We start from the raw sequence: 22,750 nt of genomic DNA, 5'->3' as shown, positions 1-22,750 counted from the left end.
CCTGAGCACTGAGGAGATCTTGTTCTTCAGCTCTGCTCCCAATCCCATACAACCTAGAGGAGGCAGGACTCCCAGGAGCTCTAATCCAGGCAGGATCTTAGGTAAGGAAGCAAAAGCACCTGCCACAAACAGGGAGTTACTGGGACCCACTGGGACCCACTGGGACCCAGGAACTCACTGCTGGCCAGGGGCACCAGGTCCTTCCAGTCTGCCAGAGCGCTGAGTAGATCATGGGCTCCAACTCTGCACCCAGCCCCACAAAATCCAGAAGAGACTAGACTCCAAGGAGCTATAGAATGTTCAGGAACATAAGGTCATAAGAACACCGGATCTCAGGAGATTGGTCACACCAGGATTTCTGTATCCCAGAGGCAGCCTGACTCTTAGTAGTTCTTCCACCCAGGATCTCAGGATCACAGAATCACAGAGAGAGCTGGACTTTGAGGAGTTCTGACACAACCAAGATAACCAGAAAGACAGGCACCACTCAGAGACAGTGAGTGCAGGCAGCACTAAAGATAACCAGATGGCAAAAGGCAAGCAAAAGAAAATAAGCAACAGCAACCAAGGGTTCTTGGCATCATCAGAACCTAGTTCACCCATCATAGCACATCTTGAATAACCCATCACAGCAGAAAAGGAAGATTCAGATTTAAAATCACGTCTCACGATGATCATAGAGGATTTTAAGAAGGACAAAAATAATATTCAAAAAACTGAGGAGAACACAGATAAACAGGTAGAAGCCCTTAAAGAGGAAACACAAAAATCCCTTAAAGAATTACAGGAAAACACAACCAAACAGGTGGAGGAATTGAACAAAACCATCCAGGACATAAACATGGAGGTAGAAACAATGAAGAAATCACAAAAGGAGACTACCCTAGAGATAGAAAACCTGGGAAAGAAATGAGGAGTCAGAGATGCAAGTATCACCAACAGAATAGAAGAGATAGAAGAGAGAATCTCAGGTGCAGAAGATACCACAGAAAATACTGACACAATTGTCAAAGAAAATGCAAATATAAAAAGCTCCTAACTCAAAACATCCAAGGAATCCAGGACACAATGAGAAAACCGAACCTAAGGATAATAGGTATAAAAGAGAGTGAAGACTCCCAACTTAAAGGGCCAGTAAATATCTTCAACAAAATTATAGAAGAAAATTTCCCTAACCTAAAGAAAGAGATGCCCATAAACATTCAAGAAGCCTACAGAACTCCAAATAAACTAAACCAGAAAAGAAATTCCTCCTGTCACATAATAATCAAAACACCAAATGCACAAAACAAAGAAAGAATATTAAAAGCAGTAAGGGAAAAAGGTCAAGAAACATATAAAGGCAGACCTATCTCACCAGAAACTCTAAAAGCCACAAGATCCTGGAAAGATGTCATATAGACCCTAAGAGAACACAAATGCCAGCCCAGGCTACTATACTTAGCAAAACTCTCAATCACCATAAATGGAGAAACCATGATATTTCATGACAAACCCTAACTTACACAATATCTCTCCACAAATCCAGCCATACAAAGGATAATAGAGGGGAAACTCCAATACAAGGAGGGAAATTATACTTAAAAAGAGCAAGAAAGTAATCTTCTTCCAACAAATCCAAAAGAAGATAGACACATAAATATAATTCCACCGCTAATAACAAAAATAATAAGAGGCAACAATCACTTTTCCATAATATCTCTTAACATCAATAGACTCAATTCCCCAATAAAAACCATAGACTAACGGACTGGATATGTAAACAGGACCTAGCATTTTGCTGCATACAGGAAACACACCTCAGTGACAAAGACAGATACTACCTTATAGTAATAGGCTGGAAAACAATTTTTCAAGCAAATGGTCCTAAGAAACGAGCTGGAGTAGCTATTCTAATATCAAATAAAATCAACTTTCAACTGAAGTCTATCAAAAAAACAAGAAAAATAAGGAAGGACACTTCATACTCATAAAGTCAACCAAGATGAACTCTCAATTCTGAACATCTATGTTCCAAATGCAAGGGCATCCAGTTTCATAAAAGAAACATTACTAAATCTCAAAGCACACATTGCACCTCACAAAATAATAGTTGTAGAATTCAACATCCAACTCTCAATAATGGACAGATCATGGAAACAGAAACTAAACAGAGACACACTGAAATTAGCAGAAGTTATGAACCAAATGGATTTAACAGATATCTATAGAACATTTCATCCAAAAACAAAAGAATATACCTTTTTCTTAGCACCTCATGGTACCTTCTCCAAAATTGACCATATAATTGGTCACAGAAAAAGGCCTTGAAAGATATAAGAAAATTGAAATAATCCCATTCATCCTATCAGATCACCATTGGTTAAGACTGGTCTTCAATAAGGACAAAAACAATGGAAAGCCCACATACACATGGAAACTGAACAAAGCTCTACTCAATGATAACATAATCAGGGAAGAAAAAAAGAAAAATTTAAAGACATTTTAGAATTTAATGAAGATGAAAGCACATCATTCCAAAACTTTAGGACACAATGAAGCAATGATAAGAGAAAAACTCATAACTCTAAGTGCCTATGAAAAGAAACTGGAAAGAGCACATACTAGCAGCCTGACAATACACCTGAATGCTCTAGAACAAAAAAAGCAAACATACAAAAGAGGAGTAGATGGCAGGAAATAATCAAACTCAAGGCTGAAATCAACCAAGTAGAAACAAAAAGAACTATACAATGAATCAATAAAATCAGGAGCTGGATCTATGAGAAAATCAACAAGATAGATAAACCCTTAGCCAATCAGGGGACAGAGAGACAGTATCCAAATTAATAAAATCAGAATTGAAAGTGGAGATATAACAACAGAAACTGAGGAAATTAAAAAAATCAGCCACTCCTCCTACAAAAGGCTATATTGAACAAAATTGGAAAATCTGGATGAAATGGACAATTTTCTGGACAGATACCAGTTACCAAAGTTAAATCAGGACCAGATAAACCATCTAAACAGTCCCAAACCCAAAAGCAGTGTGGCAGTTCCTCAGAAAATGGGACATAACATTACCTAAGGACCCAGCTATACCACTCCAGGGCATATACCTAAAAGATGCCTCAACATATAACAGGGACACATGCTTCACTATATTCATATTAGCCTTATTTATAATAGCCAGAAGCTGGAAAGAACCCAGATCTCCTTCAACAGAGGAGTGGATACAGAAAATGTGGTACTTTTACACAATGGAGTACTACTCAGCTATTAAAAACAATGAATTCATGAAATTCTTAGGCAAATCGATGGCATTGGACAATATCATTCTGAGTGAGGTAACCCAATCACAAAAGAACACACATGGTATGTACTCACTGATAAGCAGATATTAGCCCAAAAGCTCAAGATACCAAAGATACAATTCACAGATCATATGAAGCTCAAGAAGAAGGAAGACCAAAGTGCGGGTGCTTTGGTCCTCCTTAGAAGGAGTAACAAAATACTCATGGGAGCAAGTATGGAGACAAAGTGTGGAGCAGAGACTGGAGGAGGGACTGTCTAGCTGTATTGGGCATACGTTCCTGACCCACCTTTGCTTGCCTATATCCCAGATATGACAAGCTGCCTTGCCATAAGTTTTAAGACCTTGTGGGACAGAGAATCAAAAAGAGAAATTATAATGACTCTTGTAGAAGAGACAAAACCAATTTTAGCTTGACAATTATAAGAGCCTTAACACAGGCACTAACCCTTGTTTGAAATCCAGATCTTGTCCCAGTATTTATTGTAAGTTGCATTGACTGTATACTTTCTAATTGTGTTAGTGTGTTGAAACCTGGTATCTGTTACAGGGGTCTATCAACCAGCATTTGTCTTACTGCCCTGAGTATTAGAAAGTTTGATTCTCTGAAAAAAGCTTCAAAGTGCTGGAAGAAGTGAGTTAGGCTTTAAGCAGAAGCAAGAGGGTAGTGGGCTTGATTATTGTTGGTATAACAGCTTTAATTACATTAATTGCTAGCACCACTGCTTCTACAATATCTTTGACACAAGAAGTTAAGACAGCTACTTTTGTTAATCATCTAACAAAAAAATGTTACTAATGAATTGAGTATAAAAGAGGATTTATATAGGTGTTTGGAACAACAGATTGATGATCTATATCCTATTCAAATTATCAGAAAGCGGTTCAGTGTTTAAGAGTTAGGAGTCATCTCAAATGTCATGACAGATCCCTTTTGCATCTATTGTATTGCTAGTTCCTCAACCTAGAACTGACCTTAATACTTGCATGTAGTTTAAACAGTATAAAAGCAAAAAGGAGGAGGAGGGATGGGATAGGGAAATAAGGGGGGGATGGGGAAAGGGGATAGCATCTGAAATGTAAATAAATAAAATATCAAATAAAAAAGACATGTTATGGTTAATCATAATTAAGTGTTAACTTTATGGAATTTAGAATAACTATAGAGACAAATTTCTGGTCAATGCTAGAGATATTATCTAGATTAGGTTAGTGGAATTGGGAAGACCTATTGTAAATGTCAGAAATACCACTCAAAGGGCAGAGGTTTGAGACTGAATGAAAAGGAGAAAACAAGCTGAAAACACTCCTTCCTTTCTTCCTAGCTCCGCTCTGTGTGTGTTTCATGCTCTTGCTGCCTGGAATTAGGGAATTCCGTTGTACCCTCATGCTTCATGCTCTTGCTGCCTAGAATTAGGGAATTCCATTAATGCATTGTACCCTCAAGTAAGAATCAAAACAAACCCTTCTCTCCTTCAGTTATTATTTTAGGTATTTAATCATGAGTATAAATACAACCTATTTAAATAAATAATACCAATTGAGCCAGCAATGCTCTCTCCAAAATCAAAGACCGAACAAAAACACCAACATCAGGCATAAGAAGTCCTCTTTTGAGTTTTTCAAGGTTGTTGAAGAGACTGTCAAAACATTAGAGGCTATGGCTATTGTCATTGGTGAATCCCCAGATGTGGACAGTATGTATCTTAGTTAGGGTTTAATTGCTGTGAACAGACACTATGACCAAGAGAGTTCTAACAAGGGCAAATTTAATTGGAGCTGGCTTACAGTTTCAGAGATTCAGTACAATATCATCAAGGCAGGGGCATGACAGAGTCCAGACAGTGACAGTCACGGTATAGGAGGAGGTGAGAGATCTACATCTTCATCTTCAGGCTCGAGGAGAAAACTGACGTCCAGGGACCTGGGGCTAGGGTATTAAAACAGTGAGACACCTACTCCAACAAGGCCACATCTAACAGTGCCACTACCTAGCATAAGCATATATAAATCATCACAGTAAGTCTCCATTGCTGAAGACATACATTGAACTTGAATGAAACTTGAATGAGGCTCTTGAGTTGAAACTAAGCTAAATGCCTCTACCCTGAGAACTAGCCACATGGTACCAGAAAGCTCTATGCAAGATTTCCAAACAGGAAGCAATCAGCAGTCCTACCCAGCCATAACATGACATGACACCTATGAATTAAAACCACAAAAAGGATCACAATTTTAAGTAACTTTAAGAGTTTAGTAGTGCTAAATATAGCTTGACAGTAATCAACAACTCTCTGATTGAACCTAACACCTGCTTAACAAGAAAAGTAGCGTTTGGTGCCAGAAATGAGCCAACAACACAGAGCTAGTGAAATAATGGATCTTGGTAGAGAACCCACAACAGACATTTTACTAAGCCAGCCTAATCCCTAACTGCATTCTCTATATTTGTTATTATACCTATTGCTAAGTGTAGTCCTCACCCTGCAACAAGTTAATGTTTCTTTGCAAGAGACAGAGACGATAATATACACCAGCAAGCTGTTAAAATGTAGTGTTGTAGAGCCCTCTACAATTCTTACACCCAAGGTTCAGTGATCACTGTGGAAAAGAAGGGAAAAAATGTTTAATGGCCTGAGGAGCAGGATGCTTTGTGTGAGATTCCATCTCTTGAGGAAGTCATACTCTACACCTGTAAATTCTTACTTGCATGACAAAAACAACAGATATGCTGAAAAGGAAGTAAAAGGCACAGGAAGACTCAGCCCCCCCAAAAATCTACAGGCAACTAAGGGATATCGGAAGTCATGAAATAGGCTTCCAAAGGGAAGAGCACACCAATTTGTTATTCAATGCTAAATATTAAGCCCTCAAAACATCAGACAAGAAACATTATACAGAATGATCAAGTTGCATTTACATATTGTAATATATATATATATATATATATATATATATATATATATATATATATAAAATTAATGTAGAGGGGCATAAATTTTTTTAAAAATAGCAAGGAGAGATACCCCTTGGGAAGCTTTGGAGGGAGTAAAAGTAAGAAGTAAATTATGTAATTATATTGTTATATATTTAAAAAAGCACAAATTTAAAAAATAAAGCATATTTTTGTGTGCACAAATGTACGTATTTTTGTGTGTGCATAGGTATGTGTGTTTTTAGAAAATTTTGTTACTCTTAGCATCTCATGTATATTCAATAGAGATGAGACTTAGAAATAAATAAAGGTCTCACTGTTCATGAAGAAGCTTCTTTTTGTGTAAGATGAAGAAAATCACAAAAACCCCAAACCAATCAGAGAACAACTGATCATGTGCCTAGGTCTAACAGAAATACTTATAATGCAACTCTTGGACCATGTACTCAGGGAATAACAAGGGAAAAGGAACAGAAGAGTCCAAAAACCACATAACCAGGAAATCTGCTTTGAGGTTGTTTCTTTTTGGAAATGACAGGGAGGCTATACCTAGGATACCTCAATAATATGCTTTGTAAATAAGGCCTAAATAATGCTAATGTTAAGTGACATACTAACATCTCAAAACCCTCTAACTTTAGACAAGGATCTTTACCACTGATGAGAGTGAGATGAGTCCCCTAGTTGCTTATTCTATGCTAAATGTTCAGTACTAAAATCGTATGGATGCAAGCAACATTAAACAGACTCATCAGGCCTGCTCACCATCATGCCGTGTGGCACAGGAGAGGAAAGACACCCAGACACCTACTCTCTGCCAAAGTGTCAGGAAAGCTGGTTCCCAAGACATGAGAGTTGGAGAGCTAGCCCTGTCTATCCTTGGCTGTATCACTTGGAACAGTAAGCAAGCCCTGAACCTCACCAGGAAAACACAGTGGAATGGTCCTTGATGGTAAAGGGAGATGTGAGCCATCTGTGATGGTGAAAGTGGGAGAGCTAGCTGGTCCAGCCCCTTGGTAACTGTAGTGCATGGGAGAGTGGACCATGTACCTCCAGTGGTCAGCATAGTGGAGCTGGCTCTGCAGGTGTGGGTGTTCCAAGGGCATGAGAGCAGAAGAGCTGCCCCCGACTTCTGCTGGTGGTAGCATTGTTGTTTGGTCTAGCTGGAGCAGTGCTGGAGAGCTTGCCCTTGTGGTAAAGTTAAGGGAGAGCTGGCACACTGACCAGTTTAGCTACGACCCAGGCCCAAATCCAGGGCTTTGAGTTGGCCCACTCCAAAATCTGTGAAATATTGGAAAGGGTCAGCTGATCTAAAGCCTCAGGATCTCAATAACACAAGAAAATAACAGGAGTTCCAATGAGGATTCAGTATTAATGATGTCATAGAAGTCAGAGACCTCGAACCAGACCAATGACTCATTGCAATGAACATTTGCAATTGAAAATGTGTGGACAGAAAGATATACTATGGAATGTTTTCTATGCTTTGTTTGTTTATATTTTTGTTTGATTTTTATCCTCTAGGTAGAGGGGGATTTGCAAGGGTGAAGGGTGAATACAAGAGGATAGAAGATGAGTGGGACTGGGATGCATGATGCAGAACTCACAAAGAATGAATAAAAAGTTAAATAATAAGTCTCAGGGTATATTCAGTGATAGTGATATAGATCAAAGGAGAAATTATGTAGCGATATTTAGATTAAATGAAAAAACAGTAAGATACAAATATGTTATATGAGATTTGAAGGCTTTATATATGAGAGTGTGTATTTGTGTATATACATGTATACATATGTGAGTGTTCTTGTAACATTGTTAATCTAATGGTTCTTACCATCTGAAAAATGATTTATTAAAAATTTTCTGTAAAATTGTAATATTGCTACTTTCGGAAAAGTTGGGTACAATTTGCCTACTGGGTATTGTTGAAGAATATCTAGATATATATAGTTTTAACATATGACTGATAATGGTTACTGAAAGTGCTTACTTTAAATAGTCTATTATTTCAGTACTTCATTTAAAATATATTATCTCCTACAGAGGCATAATGACCAGATGCGTTGACTTTTACATGCTGTAGTCATAAAACTTTTAATGAACTTTGGTGTGATAACAGTCTTAGCACCTTAATTACTTTGAGACAGAATTTATTTTAAAAGGGTCAGTATAGCTGCTTAGCATCAATAATATTTTTGAATGTACTCATAAAATAATTTGACATACTTACCTTTGAACTCTGTAAGTATAATATTCAAGTGTATAATTTTGAGAGCAGCATATGAAGATAGTCTACAAAATACTTGATATAAAGGTTGATAATGCCAAAATAAAAGTGAAGAATGGTCCAAAGTTGTCCATTGAGAGGCCTGGTATTCTAGTTGACAGAAATAATTCTGCCTGTTTGGTGGTCCAGTGTTTGAGAGATCTTGGGGGGTCCAGATTAATTGAGACGGCTGGTCATTGACATTCTTGACTTCATAAATTGCTACTTTATCTAAACGAATCACTAATAATGACAGACATTTAAATCCATTACCCCACTATAGCCATATGTACTTATCTCTTTTGCATTAGTCATTGGATAACCATTTCAGTAGTTCTCAAGCCTAATCTTCATAAATAAAGCAGAGTTTCAAAGTCAGACTGACAAATGAAATCCTCATATCACAGCATAAGCTATGTGTGAAAATGAATAAACTGTTTCAAAATGATTATCTCATGAATTTCACCATCAGATATTTACTTTGACCTCTCATGGAATAACTATAACTTCCCACAACTGGGAACTAATTTTCATTATTACAAATAAAGAATTTAGTAGGCTCCTTCATTCATCTTGGCCCATGTTTTCTGATAATGATCTTTGCAGTTCCCATCCAAGTTCACCAAAGCTCTACCTTTCCAATGAGGAAAGCAACCAAAGAACTGGTACACTGCATTCAGTGTGAAATCTCATTTCTTGATTTTTTTTCCCTAATAGATACATTCAATACAATATTAAAGCAACATGGATTTAGGAGACTAAGACACCATGTCAAGTACAATTATGAATTGTATATGAATTACTGGTTCATCATAATGTGTTATTCTTAAGCATGTATTCATATATGTAAATGTAGGGTTACATCACACCCCAATCTTAATATATATGAAAAATAAATCAATCTAATGGCCTCGATGTTTTGCTTCTGTTGTAAAATTACATTAAAATATTCAGTTTTTAACTTAAGCTCTTGTAACATGTTTTTTATTTTAGGAGATTTTATAAATGTCCTACATATGCTCTGTAATATAGCCTTAGAGATGAAACATTTCTCTGAAAGATATTGAAGGAAATTCCATAGAGAGATATTAATTTGTTGGTTGAATATTATCGCTTATTGAAAACAAAAAGGAAAGCATAGGCATGAAAGAGAGATGAAAAATCCAATATAATAACTTATAATTTATAACATGAATGATGTCATATTCTGATATCCATCAGAACTAGTTTAGTTAATTTTCACAAATGTTTCTTTTTTTTTTTCCAAAACAGGGTTTCTCTGTATAGCCCTGGCTGTCCTGGAACTCACTCTGTAGACCAGGCTGGCCTTGAACGCAGAAATCTGCCTGCTTCTGCCTCCCAAGGGCTGTGGTTAAAAGCGTGCACCACCACTGCCCGGGTTTGTTTTGTTTGTTTTGTTTTTGTTTGTTTGTTTCTTTCTTACTTTAATATAGGGTAAATGTTATTTTTCTTACCAATGTTGATTTAAGATTTATTAAGCTTTAAACAAGATAATAGAGATGAGCTAAATTCTGGGCCTTACTTTGGCTGCAAGATTTGTAAATAATAGCTGTTGAAGTTAGGAATCTTCATGAAAGATTTTCTATCTTTTTCTGTAAATTAAATAAATGAGATAAACTGTGCACATTATACTTGAGTGCATATAAATACATTATTCAGTTTATCATGTTCTTATTTTGATGATTTTGATGAGCCTGGAGATGAGACACAGTTGATAGAATGCTTACATACCAGGCACAGAGCACTGTACTTTATCCTCAGTAGCACATAACAACTGGATTTGATGGGACACATTTTTGTATGTGGGAGAAAAGCATGGGATAATTAGATGATCATGGTTATCTTAGATTATACAGTAAATTCAAGGTCAGTCTGACCTACAAAAGACCCTGTCTTGTTTTGTTCTTTCTTTTTACATCAGAAAGTTTCTAATATGGCCACGTGTCAGTTTAAGACTTTTCACACACTTTCCAAATCAAGAAATTAGACATCAACACACCAAACAGTCCTATTAAAAATGGAGTACAGACCTAAATAAATAATTCTCAATAGAAAATATCAATATCAAATGGCATAAAAACACTTAAAAATATCTTCAATATTTTTAGGCATTAATGAAATGCAAATCAAATTGCAAATTCTATCTTACATCTTGCGGAATGACTACAATCAATGACATTAGTGACAGCTTATGCTAGAGAGTATGTGGACAAAGGGAGGGGTATAACACCCCTCCATTGCTAGTTGAATACAAACTTGTACAACAGCCAAAAAAAATAAATATGCCATTTTCTCAGGAAGATGGGACTCAACCTACCTCAAGATCCAGCTATAAACTTTTGGATATATACCTAACGGACACTTCCTATGGTCAACCATGTTCATTGTTGTTCTATTCATGAGGGCTAGAAGTTTGAAACAACCTAGATGTTTCTCAACAGAAAAAAAATGAATTAAAAAATGTAGTATATTCACATACTGGAGTATTACTCAGCTCTTTAAAAATTAACATTGTAGAATTTGCAGGCAAATGGATAGAACTAGAAAAAGTTATCTGAATGGGTTTACCCAGAGCAAAAAAGATAAATGTGGCAGGTATATGCTTATATCTGAAAGTTAGTCATTAAATAAATGATAACCAATCTACAATTCATAGAGGCAGAGAAGTTAGGCATACAGAAAGGGACATGGGAAGAAGGAGGAAATAGATTTTATTAGCGGATTGGACCTGCTGAGGTGGGACAGAGAGAACAGGAGGATTAGGTTGGAAGGGGGAGGGGAAATGAAACTCAGATTGGAGGAGCATTTGAGCAATGGTAAGGAAGAATAAAGCTTTATGAAACAGAGAGAGAGAAGGGGGGGTGAAACTAACTATTTAAATTAATGAACAAAAAAAGAAACCTCACAGAGTTGGTTAAACTTTAAACTTGGCATTAGCAATTGCTTTTAAACAGCAAAAAGTTGAAAATGTGTGGCACATTCAGTTGAATTTTATGAGTATATCATGTAATTATTTTGTTCTCTCACTTTTAAGGCAAAGTGTAACAGGAGACATAATTTTAAACATCTGAACATGAACATGAGTAAATGTGTTTAATCTAGAGTTTAATGAGTTTTATCAACACTCACCATGTCAGAGTTGGTGGGCAGCATAGTAATGTGACCTCATTAAATTAATACTTGTGACGAAGATGGAAATGACCACTGAATATCAGAATAAATAATGTATCATCTTGTATTCCTTTGCTTCTGCTGCTTGAGGCATCTGGGGAAATTAATAAGGGTTACTTGTGTCAATCAGGCAAATCAGAAGTAAAAAGAAATCTTTAATTAATCATGGTATTTTACAACAATCCCTTTGGAAAAAAAGAACCCTATTAATAAAAAAAGCATTATGCCTTCTGTTGCAGTTGACAAACAGTGATAAGTTTCTCAGGGGACATAATGTATGAGAAATTTATAATGAACTTTTCCTTGTAAATTTCTCTAAAATCATTCCAACAGCAAAATCTTTGCTATTCTGAGGCATGGAGCCCTTGGGACTTCATCGAAAGAGCTTTTCCTTTCGGTCCTTCACAGAGGGGGCTTGTGATTACTGCACAGGTCCTTTGTAGCATGCTGCCAGCTGCTTTTGCAGCTATAAAGCCAAAACAAGACCCTTGCACCAGAAAATTTGGCTAATCAGGACACTTCCTATGATGTTTATAAGGATTAACAAGTGACCCTCCTAAATTACTAACCCCAAGATCCTGACAGCACACACCAAACAGTGCAGAATTCATGCTCCCTGTTCGAACCAACATCTGGCTCACTCACTGGGGCTTCTCAGAATTCTCACATAACCTAGGAAAAGGAATTGAACTAGAGTAAGCACTAAGTTGTGATTTCCTATAAGTGTGGGCCTGTCCTATGAGGGTTTATACAGTGCCTTTGTTTAGGAGTGTGCTAATCTTAAACATTTGCATTATAAAAGTCACAGTATACTTAAAACTAAAGTAATTCTCCATCTTTTAGCTATCTCAGAAATCATCCTCTCCACTCTCCACTTAATTATGATCAGTTAGTAAAGGGAATGCTTTACCCCCAAAATTTAAACACAAATATAACAATTAGCACTGAAGCAACTGCCCACTTTGAAACAGAAGTAACTGGGCATAATCAATGCTTAAACACTTCAAATACTATTTTTAAAATGTTTGGTACTAGTTAGTATTGATATATAATTTTATGAAATAATAAAACCTGAGGGTGCTTCATTTACCTTCTTTTATTTTACATATAATTTTATCATTTCCTCTCTTCCCTTTCGTTCCTCTAGCCCCCTACCTGTCCCATTCCCAAATTGCTTCCTCTCAAATCATGGACTCTTTATCTTTAAATGCTGTCTTTAACACCCTCCTTCTGAGAGAGAGAGAGAGAGAGAGAGAGAGAGAGAGAGAATAATGTATAAAGTCATACTTACTTAAATTCAGTGTGTTGAATTCATTTAGTGTTGCCATATGAATATGATTTCAAGGATTACCAATTGGGGTTAGAATAACAATTAAGAGGATCATCTCTAGAGAACAGTCAATGTCCATTTTTGTATGGAATGAGATAAGAGTAAGTTTTAAAATGCAAAGAATGAGGCTGGGCAGTCAGTAGAGTACATGCTTCATACAAAGCCCACGTTAAATACCCAGCCTGTGGTGTTACACTCTTGAACTTGTTAGGCAAGGAAAAAAGAAGTTACGGCCATCTTTCATTAGGCAGGTGTTTTAAGTCAGCTTAGGAAACAAGAACCACTATTTTAAAAAGAGAAAACAGAATCAAGGGATGTTAATACAAAAGTTTGCCATACAATTCCCCATAGAGTCATTTAAAGAATCCACGTCTACAACATGAAGGATATATCTTTTATATATATAGTTTAAAGTGAACAAATTAAACTTAGATTTGTTATTAGAGAATATTTTGCCAATCTGGATATTTTTCACAGTGATAACTCTTATACACTTTTTTAAACTACCGTAAATAGTTCATGTGTGCTATGTGTGTTCTATTTAGAAGTGTACCTGTATTTTACTAATATTTTTATAAAGTTTCAACTGACTAGTAGTGTTTTCAAACTTCATGACACAGAAAAATACATATATTCAAATATTTAATCATTTATCAAGATGTTTGAACATAAAATCCAGTTGTGAAATACATTATTGATTCAAGCATGCTTCTCAACATACATATATAGTAATCCTAGCAGACTTTTAAAAATATAGGACATAAAAGTAAATATTTCATTGTAAAAATAAAGTTAGAGCAGTCTGAGTTAAGTGTGTGTGTGTGTGTGTGTCTGTGTGTGTGTGTAAAAGCCCCATAAGTTAGTCTAGAAACTCGTTTAAAGCTTCTGTCTTTCATGTTGAAAAATATAATTTTCAGTTGGACAGCAAACCTTATCACACAGTGCTATTATTTCTATTTGTCTATGATACAACCTACCTCCTTATTCATCTAGAGTAATTAGGAAATTTGAGTGAAGGTTAAAGACAGACCAAGCCATTATTAATGCAGGTTTTTTTTGTATAAAATATCTTCTAAAGACACACTGAAAAAATACAATGATATCTCAGCATAAGGAGAGAAATGAAATGTAGATCCTGACCAAATTGCAAGCTTCCTACAGGGTAAAGCAATAATGTTTATAAATCTATCTATCATGATTTTCTAGTTACCAATGTAGAAAGATATTCATAGTAGTAGCATTAGTTGTTGTCTTTTGTTAAATGTAATAATTTTTCTTGAAGAAGTAGGTCTTTTTGTAGAATGGCTCCCTAGAGAGAAAACGAAAAAGAGATTAGGATAGAGGGTTAAGGTAGAGCATCAATAGAAATTCATGAAAAGATCATCACGCAGGCAATGTTACTTTTCTCATTACAAATCAGGAACACTTCTTATCCAGGAAAATATAAAGCACTCTACATTATCAGGGCTGCATGTTTAAAGCAACTTTTAACAGCATATGACTCGAGGTGTCTTTATTTTAACTTACAACTGAAGGGGAGTAGAAGGACCATTTGTTTATTTCTGTTAATGAGAAAGAAATGTATCTGTTAGGTCATTCTTGTCATGCATTCACTCTACAGATGCCCCAACAACAAATATTGAAAGTTTTTTTGTGCTAGAGATTACATTATGTTTTGATTTTTATATTATGTTCAGATATCTGTGTGTACAAGAAGAATTTAGATATCTCTTGTTTTAAGCCGCAGTACGAAGATCTTCATTACTTCTATGATCACTTGCTATGTATACCAAAAATAACCTACATGAGAAAAATGATCTTATCCTAAATATTGACTGTAGTTCTGTTTGACATTATCTAGTAGTTTTTTTCATCTTTTGAGAAATAGTATTATCTGATACTATATTGGGACTATAATTTTAAAATTATAGGAAGGAAGAGTGAAAAGAAGTGAAAAATGCCATAAATGTTTAAGTTCTATTTGGAATAAACCTACTAAAAATTATGAGTTAATAGGGTCACACAGGTGTATCTGACATGAAGAGGTGGTAAGAGAATGAGAAATTTAATCAATTTGGAGCCATCAGGTATGCTTTAAGTAATATCAATCCTCAAATAATGAGGGTTAAACTGAAATATTTCAGACCGAAAGATTCACGGATAGGTGGACTATAAGCAGAAGAAAATCTAGGAATTATAAATATAATTTTATTTTTTAAAGATTTATTTTAATATTTTAATTGTATATGGCAGGGAATGTATTTTTCTCATATCAGTGCATGAGAAATATAGAGGGTGTGGAATCCCCTGTAGCCAGAGTTAGAAGCAGTTTTGTGTTGGTTGCTGAGAACAGAACCATGTCTTTGACAAAATGGTGGCTGCTCTTAATGGCTAAACCATCGCTCCAGCTTATCAAACTTCTTTAAATACGGCAAGCATTTAAAATCATGTTAACCTAGGGGAAATTTAAATATTCATAAAGCTTGCTTCAGAAATGCTTTGAAAAAATACCTGGTTCAGATTGGGCTTAAGCAACATCACCAGACTTTGATGAACCCTTTTAGGAACTTTTCCCAGGAGATGGGATGCATCCTCTCTGTCCCAGTGTTTGCAGATGAGGAATTGTTGAGAATTTTCTAGGTGGAAATTAGAAAGTATTAAATCTACTTCCCTCTGTTTTCTACCTCAAACTTTTCTAGCACATCTTTGCCTGAGATAAATTGCATTTGCTTTTTCTGGTCCTGAGAATGGTACAACTTGGACACCACTCATTTAGTAAACTTTTTGCTTCTTTATATATGAGACATTCCAACTTCATGCTAACCCTCCTACATTTCTGTTTTTGCTTTCAATAATCTATGACACCCTTAGAGACTAGACAACAAATGACATCAACCATGATTTTGCAGCACAACCCAGAAAGGAAGTCACACGTGGTTAGAATATTCATTTTGAAAATTTCATTTTGTACATATGGTCATATAACTACATTCATTTGAACAAAGGGTTGAGTTTCAGGGCTTTTCCATTTATAAAAGTTACCTCTATATAGGGTAACATACATAAAAATAGCCATGTGAAATGTTTTCCTTTAATCAAACCACAAGCACCTCCCAAAGCATATTGCTACCAGATGAAAATCAATACTATGCAGAAAGACTGTAACTAAGAGAGGAAACTAATTTTGTTACAACTGTCAGAACTGAAGAAAAGATTAACAATTAATGCAGTCACTTACTGAAGAAGAATACACAGAAAACTTCAAGTTTTACCTGTTTTCAAAGCTTATGAAGGTATAAATAACAATAACTCTGATTTCCTGCACATATTCTTGGTTTCTATGTTGTTGCCAAACTGAAAGTTTTGAACTTATTTTGACCAGGTAAGATAAATTGGTACCACATAAGACAGAGGAAAATGAAGATAAACTTAAATAAAAGAGGCTACATTTTATTAAGAAAATGACCTTTCTTTATGACTCTTTGTTAATGACATTGATCATTAAGTAGAGATCAAAAGATGAGAGGCAAAAGTAATCTGGATGCTGACCCTTTAGACAATAGTACAGGATTCTGCACTAAAATCCAAGTGATTTCAGAACACCATTTGCTGTAACATTTTGCGTATAAGATGATTCTTGCATCAATCCTTCAATTATTTCTATATCCCAAAGATACTCTGGAATATGTAGTTGCTCAGGCAAGTACTATAAGGTGGGTTGGATTTTAATTAGTGTGTGTGTGTGTGTGTATGGATTTCTGTGTTTTGAGATTTTGTGCTATACATTCTGTGTTGTATATTGTTTATATTTGTGCATGCATATGGAAGCTAGAAGTCAATTTTGAGAGTATCCTCAATTATTCTCTCCCTTAGCTTTTGATATATAGTCTGTTATTGAATCTGAAACTACTCTGACAGGCTTTTTATGTGGATGCAGATGTGAGCTCAGGTCATCATGTTTGTGTATCCAGTACTTTCCTGACTCAATCATCTCCCAAGGCCTTGATGGCTATTCTTGTGACCAGCTGTTTTCTTTTAATGAAAAATAAACAAACAAAAACAAACCTGAAAATGTAGGGAACAAAAAAATACATATTCATACAGCAACTAGGAGCAAGATCCTCTACTCATCAATTGTATTATTTCTGTTTTAGAAGATTGATTGCCCTCGAAGAATTATAATAACACAGTATTTTATCTCTGCATTCATCTATAATTTTGAATTAGTTTTTACCTTTATATGGCAATAATGGATGAATTTTACTTAAAAGACTTATTTTGATGTACTTTGACAAATCAAATATGCTAAGAGATTTTAAATACTCAACTATAAGTAACTTTAATAAATAAAAATTATATATTTAGCCTCAGCCTTGAGGGACTTGAGGCCCTAGGGATTGGGGAGGCCTGGTAGGGAGACATCTTCTTGGAGACAGCAAGGGGAGGAAAAATGGATGAGGAATTGTGGGAGGGGGACCACCAGGAGGAGGGCAAGACTAAATTGTAAAAAAAAAGTAATACAAAATTATGTATTTATTATTTAAACAATTTCAAATTTATTGTGATCATGTAAATGATGGTCTTCTCCCCTCTCTATCAGCCCTTATAGATACGAGTTATTTATAACATTTAATTAAATTGAACAGTAATTGTTCATATTATTCAGCAGACTAACACTTCTATTTTATTCTTACTATACTCTTCTAATCAATTCAATAAATGATGTTTAAATAATTCTTTGAAAATAAATAAAGTACAAATTAATTCTCAATATATTAGAATGAATCTATTATTTTATTTAAGCAGATAGCAGATACTTATGGATACTTACAGGAAACTTATGTGGTTAAAACAAAATAACTTTAATCATAAGATGAGAGTAACCATATTTTACAGTAAATGTTACTATTTTTCTTTAAAAATAAAGTCAATAAAACTATGCTAGACAAAACATCATCATTACCCAATATGATGGTTTGAATATGCTTGGCCCAGGAATTGACACTGTAGGGAGTGTTGACACTGTAGGGAGTGGCCTTGTTGGAGTATGTATGTAACTGTGGTGGTGGACAAAGAGAGCTTCCTCCTAGCCTCCTGAGGATAACAGTGCTCTCCCGTTTGCCTTTGGAACAAGATGTAGAACTCTTAGCATCTCCAACACCATCCCTGTCTAGACGCTGCCATGCTTCTGCCACGATCATAGTGGACTGAACATCTGAAGATGTAAGCCAACACCAGTTAAATGTTCTCCCTTTTAGATTTGCCTTGGTCATGGTATCTCTTCACAGCAATGGAAATCCTAACTAAAATACTCAGTCATGTAGGTTTTTGCGAAATATATTTCTCTAAATTTTTTAAATACAATTTCTTGTGTGATATAAATTGCCTTGAACTAAATAATATATTAGTCACCCTGCCTAAGAAAAGTAAATATGTTCTACTGCCATTACAGCAATATTAAAGAAATACCCATAAGCCAAATAATTACAACAAATTGTTAAACCAATAACAACTTTATTATTGGACCATACAACTGTCATATATCATATTCTACTGTGGGGCCATGAGCAGTGAGAGGCACAGGCCTTGAACCCCTGACACTAATCGGATGGCAGGTGTTAGTCTCTGCTCCTGGGTCCTGGTTCCTTTCATTTAGCTTCAGCCCTCCACAGCCCCTCCCACATAGAGGTCTAAGGCCATCAGTCATGAAGAACAGTGCTTCAGGCTCTCCCACATGTAGATGAGGTATCTCCAAGCTCTCAGACCAAGCCAATAAGCGTTATTTGCTGCCAGACCCTGACCCACTCCAAAACTGTATAAAAGAGCCCTATTCGGGAGAAGTAAATATTTGTGAGTATAATAAGAGCTGCACCTTCAGGACCCTCCCCTCCTTGCAAAGCTAGCTGGTTTCTTGTCTGCCCAGCCAGGGTTGGCTCAGCACGGAGAGACAGGTGCAGCACCTGGGAGTAACTGGGTAGTGACAGCAGAGATGCAGGCGGAGGCAGCAGCAGAGGCAGCAGAGGCAATTCCCCCTCCCTGCTCACGCTCTATCCCCTTGGCCCCGACCCATGCACCCAGCCGGACCTGAGATATTCGTGGGACACCCTCCGGAACAGAGAGCCACATTCTACAGAACCTTTCCATCCAACTCAAAATTTAGGAAATGACAGCTACCATAAGTTGAATTGTGTTCTCTTAAGATCCATATGTTATATCCCATTTTCCATGTACCTTAATAAGTGACCAAATACGTAAGTTATTTTGAAATAGAGTGTTTCTCTATATGACTATCAAAACAAAGATCTGGGTGATACATCTAGAAATGAGGTGCTACCGTTGGTTTATGTTCAGAATCTTCAGAGTATCATGGTTGTATACATGATCCTCAGTTGTGGCAGTATCTATTTATTTGGTTTTGTTTGTTTCATTGGTTGGCTATTGAGATAGGATCCTAATATGTAGCCTTCGCTGACCTGGCACTCACAGTATGGACCAGAATGTTCTCAACCTCACTTCCATCTCCCTGAATCTGCCTCCTGATGAATGGGAATAAGTGAGTGCTCCACTATTCCTGGCTGCTGCTGATTGATTTGAAAAATCATTTTAATTTCATCAAAGTTTTTCTGAAAGAATATATTAAAGATGGTGTGAACTCGCAATTGATACTCAGCTCATGTCTCCATCCCTCAGCATTTTGTCTCTAATAAAATAATAGCTTCCTCTAAGCCTCCTCTCACCAAAATAATTCTGCATTAACATGAGTCCAATCAGTGGAGTCAGAGTCTAGAGTGAAAGGGAGCAGTGTTAGAATGTGTTTGTATCTTCTGTGGACTGTTTAGAAAACAAAAACTTCTCATCATACGAATCCTACTCTTAGTGTCACCAAGTGGTGAAATTGGGGTAAAAACTGAAGAAGTTAGTGTTTAAGAACAATACATTTAAAAGGAACCAGCCGTGTGTTTTACATGTCTTAGAAAATGAGAAGATAGATAATACTTTGAAGTTAATCTTTAGGGATTCTGGAAAATGTCAAATGTCCCGTATGGAATAAAGTAGCCCGAAGAAAGGGCCACAGAGTAGACATTGTTATAAAGAAGGCCAAAACTCCAAAGGCTATTGAACTTAGACATTAACATTTTGTAGAATGTAGAATTTATAGTTACCTTTAATGAGGTTTTTGAAAGTATATCTGACTCACATATGAATTCAATGTGAATTTCTTGAGATTTCATTGAATTGCAATGGATAAAAGTCTGAACTATCTTTGTCCAAACTAAACCAATATGTGTCTTGGGATCAGGTGACCCATGCTTGATAGTGATTAATTATATATATTTATAATATCACACACAAACACACAAATTTGCTTTGCTTTGCCAAATCAATATCACAATGCTTAGTCTTCAACAAACTAAATGCTTTCATTTGGCTTAGTCCTTGTAATATTTAGCTCTACTACAAACCGCTTTTTTCTAAAAGAAAGTATTCTCCTAAGTACTCCTCACATCCCTATAATTTTGAGAGTTGCCTCTTTTTTCTATGCATCTAATATATTACTGGACAATTAATTAACAATTATAATTAAGCAACATAGTTATTTACTGTGTGTTCCCTTTAAGATTTTGCTAACTTCTTCTGGGTCAAGACTGACAATGCATCAGTCTGAGTTCAGAACTTTGTAGCCAACACAGTATTTACATTAGTACCAAGCAGAGATGGTAGATATATAACTACCATGGCCAGTACCTTTTATGAGTATTTAAAAAAATAGAAAGAAAAGAAGGAATTTCATAAGCATATCTTATGATGGGAAGAGGAGTTTATCTTCATGAAAAATTATTTCTGACATTGTTGAATGACATATCACAATTTTAGATCTTCTTTGGTTTTTTTTTTAAATGTTTTTCTGTACATCAAGGTATAGACTGGAGATAAATGGACAGATCTGCAGGCAGTAGAAGGTTGTCAGCATAAAAGATTCTTCATTGGACTCTCCGCTTAGATCTTCTAAAGTGAATTACCAACTTATGCATATTCACAAATAGAAGCTGAAAACCTATCCAAAATGCTAGGTCCAGAAATTATCTTGGATGAGTGATGGATTGAAGACTCAAATTGAAAATTTTCTCTTAATCTATGAAAACTATATTCATCTTGCAACTATGTTGTCTATCAAAGCATTTGCTTTCTCCTTCTTTGTCTAAAATACATAGTTTAACATTTGTTTGTTGATTTGAAGTTTTCTGTTGTTCAAAATTATATGTTTACTGTAATTTTCATCTGTTATTTGAGCCCCAAGTCTTAACTATAAATTGACTAATTTTATTTTAGTAAAGTATCATTTGACTAATTTGTAAGAAAATCACTTTAAAATGTCTTGTACTGTTATAGTCTTTGTGAGTTCATATTGTATCAGTCCCATTGTCCTTAGATGGCTGTTTCCTTGGAGTCATTCCCTACCTGTGGTCTCTTGCAACCATTCTTCATAGTATTGTGATAGCACAATGAGCCTTAAACATGTTCTAAACAAACAAACAACAAAAACAACAACAAAAAACAAAAACTAGAAGGAAGAAGGAGTGTACAGAAGTCCCCACCTATAACCAAGATATTATTTGCAATCGGTACCTGTTTCCAGGGGAAAATTAGTTTCCTCCAATGTAATGAATTGTGAATATTAATCACATTCCAGGGCAGTGTTCATACACAGGAGTAGTTGAGCAAAATAAAGCAAATTCCAGTGTATATGTGTGAGTAGTTTTTTCTTGTCTTATTGGTTTTCTCTTCTTTGATTATTGTTTCTTTAGAGAGCAAGCCTAAAATTGGGTAAGTAGGGAGGAAGTGGGTAGGATCTGGGAGAAGTCATGGAGTGAAAAGAATGTGATCAAATACATTGTATGAAAAAAGTTAAATAAAAATTCATTAAAAGAAAATATATTCACTATGTGAGACGTGAACATGAAAAGATGGGATTTGTTAAATATTCATATAGACTTCACTAAATAATAATGATTCATAAGAATATTATAAAGATAGAATCAACTAGTAACTTTTTCTTGTGGAAATATTACCAAAGTGATACTTTAACTTGTATTCTTCCAGATCACAAGTGAGTGAGTATGAGAGTAAATTTCAATTTTGTTGAATATTGAGGCTGTCTCTTAAAACTCAGGCCAGTCAGGAAGTCACTTAGAAATGGGGCTAGCCTTAAACTGCTGATGCTCAGGTATCTCAGACACTAGAATCTGAGAATATAGTATGATACTCTAATTGATGTCATCAAAACGCAGAGATAATTTTTAAAGTATTTCTCAAAGTGGATCCAGCATCCAAATATCTGAACAACATAGAGTCATGTATATAATAACGGAAATAATTTATTTTCCATTATTTTGATGTTAAGTGACATGTATACATGCCATTCACATTTCATAAAAATTACAAAATTAATACTTCCATGATTAGTAATATCTTGTTTACAATTGATCAGCTCCTTCTAAATTAAGAACATTATCTAACTTCACCACACTTCACAAAGTAAAACTCATCAAATTTTAGACAAAGTAAGTTGTTTGGGAAAATACATTAATTTTATGTTAGCAGTGAAACACATAAATGCAACAATGACGCTAGATGATGACGCAGTTCTCATAGGTCAATTGGAGGTAAAAGTCTATATAATTTATTCTTAAGTAACAAGTACTATGCTTGCTCTTTTTTGGATGGCCTGGGAAT

This window comes from Grammomys surdaster, unplaced genomic scaffold (assembly GCF_004785775.1).
Source record: "Grammomys surdaster isolate TR1022 unplaced genomic scaffold, NIH_TR_1.0 63, whole genome shotgun sequence".
Taxonomy (NCBI): Eukaryota; Metazoa; Chordata; class Mammalia; order Rodentia; family Muridae; genus Grammomys; species Grammomys surdaster.
This window is presented reverse-complemented; position numbering follows the sequence as displayed.